Below are 6,920 nucleotides of genomic sequence, written 5' to 3'. Positions count from 1 at the left end.
TGTACAAAATCAGCCTTCAGACACGTAGGTCTGGGTGGTGCATGTGTTCTTCCTGTTGGTGCCAATGTATCATCAATGTAGAGTTGCTGTTTTCTTCAACTGTATTTATTGCCGCATTTCTCAGCATAAACTTATCCCATTGTATTTTTTATAAATAAATATTTTTTTGAACATTCATATAAGCCACGGGCTGATTATTTTAAAAAGTACTCTTTCCCAGGTACTGTTACAAATAGGTGCTGTAACATTTCTTTCTTTAATCCACACAACAGTGTACTCTCTGCTTAAAACAAGAGGCCTAGAAGAATGAAGGGGCCTGCCCATTGCACACAGTAAATGGCAGCTAGGATTCAAACTATTAGTTTATTCTCTTGTGACTTGGCTGCCCCAGATTTATCTTAAATCCAGCTTGGGATAATCATCTTCAAGAACACTGGTGGAGATAGGGCGGGGGGGGGGGGGGGCATTTTGTGCTCATATTCTAGGGTGAATAAATGTTAATAAGAAACCCATGGGGAGGAGTCAAGATGGCTGAGTACTCTTAAGCTTGCATCCTCCCACCACCACGTTAAAATTTCAAGAAACTGCAAAACAGCCATCACTGGAAACCACCAGAATACGAGCTGAACAGAATTCCTAGAACCAAGGATATAAAGAAGAAGCTGTGTCAAAACTGGTAGGACGGGCAGAGACAGAACCAGCAGGTCCCACAACTACAGGGTGGCAATTAAGAATTGGGAGGAATGTCTCCGCTTTGGAACTGACTCCCGGGAGAGCAAGGCATCCCAGCCCCACACCAGGCTCCCCAGCCCAAGGCACCAGTGCCAGGGAGAGAAGTCCCCACATCTGGCTGGGAAAACCAGCGGGTATCGTATCCCAGAGAAAGAGCTGTGGAACAAACTGGAGCAGCAGCTTGAGAAGCACCAGGGGCATATATGAGAATCTAAAATGACTCACTTCAGGGTGAGGGCTGGAGGGCAGGGGGTTAGGGGAACTTTCCCCAGGGATGGAAGTGCTGGTAGGCACCATTGTTACTTTGTGAGCTCTCCTACCACCTAGCTGGCCCACAGCAGGCAGGTGCCAAATCTATGCTTTCCATTAATTTGGATAACACGGCTTGCCCTGCCTGGTGATTCCTTGAGACCCAGCCCCAACCAATGCACGTACCAGTCCTGAGCCTGTTCAGCAGCTCCACACAAGTAGCTTTTCTCAGCTCATGCTGTGGACTCAGGACCACAAACACCACACAAGTAAAAGTTTGCTTCAGTAAGTATTATATAGCTCCTGTCAAGCAGTCCTATGCCCAGCACAAGTGGCAGATGGCCTCAACTTGTAACAACCACCAATTGGCCCCAGGCCTGGAATAAGTGGCAGCTGGCGTCAGCTCTCCCAAGCACCTCCAAACCTGGCACAAGTGGCGACCAACCACAGATCACTTCATAGCCCCTACCATGCAACTGCAAGACCAGTACAAGAGTCTCCAAACCCAACACATCCAGTGGCTGGCTTCAGACCACACCAGATCCCCTCCCAACCAGCACCACAACTGACACGCCCAATGGATGGCCTTGGTTGGCATCAGTCTTTTTATAGGGACTAAGCTCCGAGAGGTCAGCCCACATGCAATAGCTCATGTGCTGTAGTTGCAGCTGGGCAGTCAGCCTGAAGGTAAGCCTCACCCACTGATGTGCCAGCAGCAATCAATGCCCTACTATAATAGGAGGGCGCATGCGACCTACACAGGAAACACCCCTAGAGAATCAGGTTCAGGTGACTAGGGGGGGACTGCAATATTGGCCCCAAACAACACCTACATAAGACCACTCTTTCAAGACTGGGATCCACAGTGGACCTACCTAATACATAGACACAGAGAGTCAGCCAAAATGAGGGGACTAATGTCCCAAATGAAAGCAGCACAAAATTCCAGAAAAAGAACTAAATGAAACGGATATGAGCAATCTACCAGATAAACAATTCAAAATACTGTTTATACAGATACTCACTGAATATGGGAGAAAAATAGAAGAATTCAGGGAGAACATCAATAAAGAGGTAGAAAATATAAAAAAAGAACCAATCAGAACTAAAGAATACAATAACTGAAATGAAAAATACACTAGAGAGAATTAACAGCAGATTAGATGAAGCAGAAGATCAAATGGGTGATCATGAAGACAAGGTAGAGGAAAACACCTAATCAGAACAGCAAAAGAAAAAATCCAAAAAAAATGAGGATAGTTTAAGGGACCTCTGGGACAATATCAAGCATATCAATATTCGTGTCATAGGGGTCCAGAAGGAGAAGGTAGAAAAGAATTGAAAACTCATTTGAAGAAATAATGACTGAAAATTCCCTAACCTGGCAAATGAAATAGACATACAAGTCCAGCAACTGCAGAGTCCCAAACAAGATAAGCCCAAGGAGGCGCACACCAAGACACTTAATTAAAAGGTTAAAGACGGGGAGGGGGGTTGTCACTTTGAGGGGTAAAAAGTATAACTGTTGCACTGTGTTGTACAGCTGAAACTAATTCTAAAAAATGTGTATTTCATAATAAAAAATAATTTAAAAAAGAAAAAAAAAAGGTTAAAGACAAAGAATCTTAAAAGCAGCAAGAGAAAAGCAGTTATGTACAAGGAAGCGCCCATAAGACTGTCAGCTGATTTCTCAACAGAAACTTTGCAGGCCAGTATGGATTCGTATGAAACATTCAAAGTTAAGAAAATGAAACACCTACAGCCAAGATTACCCAACAAAGCTATCATTTAGAATCAAAGGAGAGAGAAAGAGTTTCTCAGACAAGCAAAAGCTAAAAGAGTTCACCAATAAAGCTGCAGTACAAAAATGTTAAAGGGACTTCTTTAGGTAGAAAAGAAAAGGCCAGAATAAGAAAATATAGGAAAGGAAAAAAACTCACAAAGGCAAACGCTTAGTAAAAGTAATGGATCAGCCAATTCTAAAACTAGTACAAAGGTTAAAAGACAAACATAGGAAGATCATACATAAGTACAATAAAGAATTAAGAAACTTAAAAGGTCAGTGAACATAGGACCAACAGCTGGTCCTATGAAAAGATAAACAAAATTGATAAACCTTTAGTCAGATTCATCAAAAAAAAGAGAGGACCCAAATAAAGAATATCAGAAATAAGAGAGAAGTGACAACAAATACCACAGAAATGCAAAGGATTGTAAGATAATTCTACAATAACTATATTGGACAACATGGAATAAATGGATACATTCCTAGAAACATACACTCTTCTAAGACTGAATCAAGAAGAAACAGAAAATCTGAACAGACTACCAGTAATGAAATTGAATCAGTAATCAAAACACTGCCAACAAACAAATGTCTTCACAGGTGAATTCTACCAAACATACAAAGAAGAATTAATAACCTATCCTCAAACTATCCCAAAAAACTGAAGAGGAGGGAAAGTTCATAAACTCTACAAGGTCAGCATTACCTTGATACCCAAACCAGACAAAGACACTATAAAAAAAGGAAATTACAGGCCAATATATCTGATGAACATAGATTCAAGAATCCTCAACAAAATATTAGCAAACCAAAGTCAGCAATACATTAAAAGGATCATACATCATGATCAAGTGTGATTTATTCCCAGGATATAAGGTTGGTTCAATATCTGCAGATCAACTAATGTGATGCACCACATAAACAAAATGAAGGATAAAAATCATATGATTATTTCAATAGATGCAGAAAAAGCATCTGACAAAATCCAACACCCATTTATGATAAAAAATTCTCAGCTAAGTGGAGCTAGAGGAAATATATCAACATAATAAAAGCCATATATGACAAATACCAATGGCATTTTTCACAGAACTAGAACAAATAATCCTAAAATTTATATGGAACCACAAAAGACCCCGAATAGCCACAGCAATCTTGAGAAAAAGAACAAAGTTAGAGATATCACACTACTTGATATCGAACTACTGCAAGGCTATAGTAATGAAAACAGCATGATACTGGCATAAAAACAGACACATAGATCAATGGAACAGAATAGAGTGCCCAGAAATAAGCCCAATCTGTCAACTGATCTATGACAAAGGAGGCAAAAATATACAGCGGGGTAAAGATAGTCTCTTCAATAAGTAAGTGTGTTGGGAAAACTGGAGAGATACATGCAAAATAATGAAACTAGACCACTTTCTTACACCACATACAAGAATAAACTCAATGGATTAAAGTTTTAAATGTAAGACCCGAAACCATAAAATGCCTAGAAGAAAACACAGGCAATAAACTCTTTGACGTTGGTCTAGAAATTTTTTTGATGTTTCCTAAGGGCAAAGACAAAATAAAAAATAAACAAATGGTACTACATCACACTAAAAATCTTTTGCACTACAAAAGGAAACTATCAACAAAACAAAGATACTTAATGAATGGAATAACTCATACAGCTCAACAACAAAAAAACAATTCCAAAATTAAAACATGGGCAGAGGACATAAATAGACATTTCTTCAAAGAGGACATACAGATGGCCAATAGACATATGAAAAGATGTTCAACATCACTAAATAGAAGGGAAATGCAAATCAAAACCACAATGAGATATCACCTCACTTCTGTCAGAATGGCTATCATCAATAAATAAATAAAAAAGTGTTGGCAAGGATGTATCGAAAAGGAACCCTCATGCACTGTTGGTGGGAATGTAAATTGGTACAGCCATTGTGGAAAACCATAAGGAGGTTCTTCAAAATGTTAAAATAGAACGACCTTATGACCCAGCAATTCTACTTCTGTGTATTATCTGAGGAAATCCAAAGCACTAATTTGAAATGATAAATGCACCCCTATGTTCACTGCAGCATTATTTTCTTTCTTTTTTTAAGATTTTATTGGGGAATTGGGGGAGGTGAACAGCGTTCGGGAATCAAGGAAGGGGAACAGACATGTTGCTGTCCTTTTGTTCTTCAGTCTAGTTGTGGAGGACGTCGCTTCACTGGCCCATGTTGGTATTATCATTGTGCTCTTCCCAAGTGAGGCAGATCGGTCACCGGCCACTGGACGGCTGCTCACGGCGGCTCTTGGCAGCTCACGCTGGCTGCCAGCCGCTCACGGGTAGCTTATGGCCGCCCACTGCAGCTTCACTGCAGCCTATGCCGTCGCTGGCGACTCATGGCAGCCCAGCTCCAGTTCCAGCTGTTGTTCACCATCTTAGCTGTAGAGGGCAGCATCACTGGCCCTCATTTGGGATCCAAACTGGGCCCTGATGCTCAGAGCTGGCGTCCAAGCCAACTCTTAATCAACACGCCACTCGACCGGCCCTGCAGCATTATTTTCAATAGCCAAGATATGGAAGCAATCTAAGTGTCTATTGATGGATGAATGGATAAAGATTGGGTGTATAAATATATACAATGGAATATTACCATAAAAAATAATGAAATCTTGCCATTTGTGATGGATCTAAAGGGTACCATGCAAAGTGAAATAAGTCAGAGAAACACAAATACTGTATGATTTCACTTATATGTGGAATCTAAAAACAAGAACAAAACACTCATAGATACAGAGAACTGATAGCTGTCAGATGGGAGGGGACTTGAGGAGTTGGTGAAAAAGGTGAAGGGATTAAGGAGTAAAAATTGCCAGTTATAAAAAATAGTCACAGGGATGTAAAGAACAGCATAGGGAATATAGTCAATAATATCGTAAATAACTGAATGGTTTCAGATGGGTACAAGACTTACCAGGGTAATCACTTCATAAGGTATAGTACACATGTCTAATCAATATGTTTACACCTGAAACTATATAATACTGTTTGTCAACTGCAATTGAAAAATACAGTAATGCCTCGGTTCGCGAGCATAATTTGTTCCGGAAACAAACTACTCGCATTGCAAGACATCGCTCGGTTACCAAGTTAAAATGTATTAAATTGGTGCAAAAGTAACTGCAGTTTTGGCCATTATGAGCCAAAACTGCAGTTACTTTTGCACCAACCTAATAGAAATGTTTGCTCATCTTGCGGAACACTCGCAAACCAAGTTACTTGCAATCCAAGGTTTTACTGTAAATTGAAAAAATAATGCATTACATGGAAATATATAATAGCACACAAAATGTTTAGATGAATAAAATTTTAAAATCACTTATAATGCCATTACTTTAAAATGATTATTCATCTATTCATTTCTACTTTCTAAGAAACATATACTTTTAAAAAAAGAAAGGAGCACACTGGATCAGAAATAGGATATGCCATTTGATAGTAAACGGGCATTTACAGTATGAAGTATTAGTATTATAATACCTAACCTTCAGTAACGACATAGCGAAGGTCAAACAGCTTAAGTGGGTTGTAAAGAGGAAAAAATCCATTCACTAAAAAAATTGCTAACTCACACTTTCTGACATTTTCTTAGCCCAGTGATTTCTTCTGATAGGATTGGTTCTATCAGGGCTGCCGGTGAAACGTGCCTGCTTGTTCTTTGCTAAGGCAGATAGTGAGGACATGCACAGGGTGTGCTACACCCCAAAAAATGAAGCCTACTTGCTTATCACACCACACTGACTAATGTTTCCAGAAACTGCGCTGTAAATCCCTTTCCTAAAGGAGACTGTTGGAGCTCAACTAATTTAATGGTGCTGTTTAAGAAAAAAGTGGTAATTTGCATTTGTTAAAGTAAACCTGAGCTGACAAGCTCTTTCTTGCCATCTTTGAAGAGGGGTTTAGGGAAGCCTTCTATGCACTGCTTGCCCCACAAGGAAGCCAGTGGTCCTCCTCTTAGGAGAGTAATTCTGTTTAACCTGTTCATCTACCTGAAATGAGGCTGCCAGTCAACATGTTAAATGTTCCTATTTGTTTAAAGCTTCAAAAAGGAAAAGCACCCCCCACCCACCCAGCGCGCGCGCGCGCACA

General features: G+C 40.0%; 1 protein-coding gene across 3 annotated transcripts in view; it reads right to left on the bottom strand.

Annotated features, from left to right (window-relative positions):
* The window catches only part of SLC44A3 (solute carrier family 44 member 3), a 96,700-nt gene that overhangs the window by 3,311 nt on the left and 86,469 nt on the right, over positions 1-6,920 (bottom strand). Inside the window, exon 16 of one of the 3 annotated variants that reach the window (XM_019668194.1) lies at positions 514-636. The exons of the other annotated variants lie outside the window; for them this stretch is intronic. The gene's annotated coding sequence lies outside the window, so the exon portion shown is untranslated. Of the gene's footprint in view, positions 1-513; positions 637-6,920 lie in introns of those variants that run through there. 3 annotated transcript variants of the gene reach the window in all.

This window comes from Hipposideros armiger, unplaced genomic scaffold (genome assembly GCF_001890085.2).
Source record: "Hipposideros armiger isolate ML-2016 unplaced genomic scaffold, ASM189008v1 scaffold_519, whole genome shotgun sequence".
Lineage (NCBI taxonomy): Eukaryota > Metazoa > Chordata > Mammalia > Chiroptera > Hipposideridae > Hipposideros > Hipposideros armiger.
The sequence above is the reverse complement of the archived record's forward strand: the minus strand, read 5'-3'. Positions and strand labels throughout refer to the sequence as shown.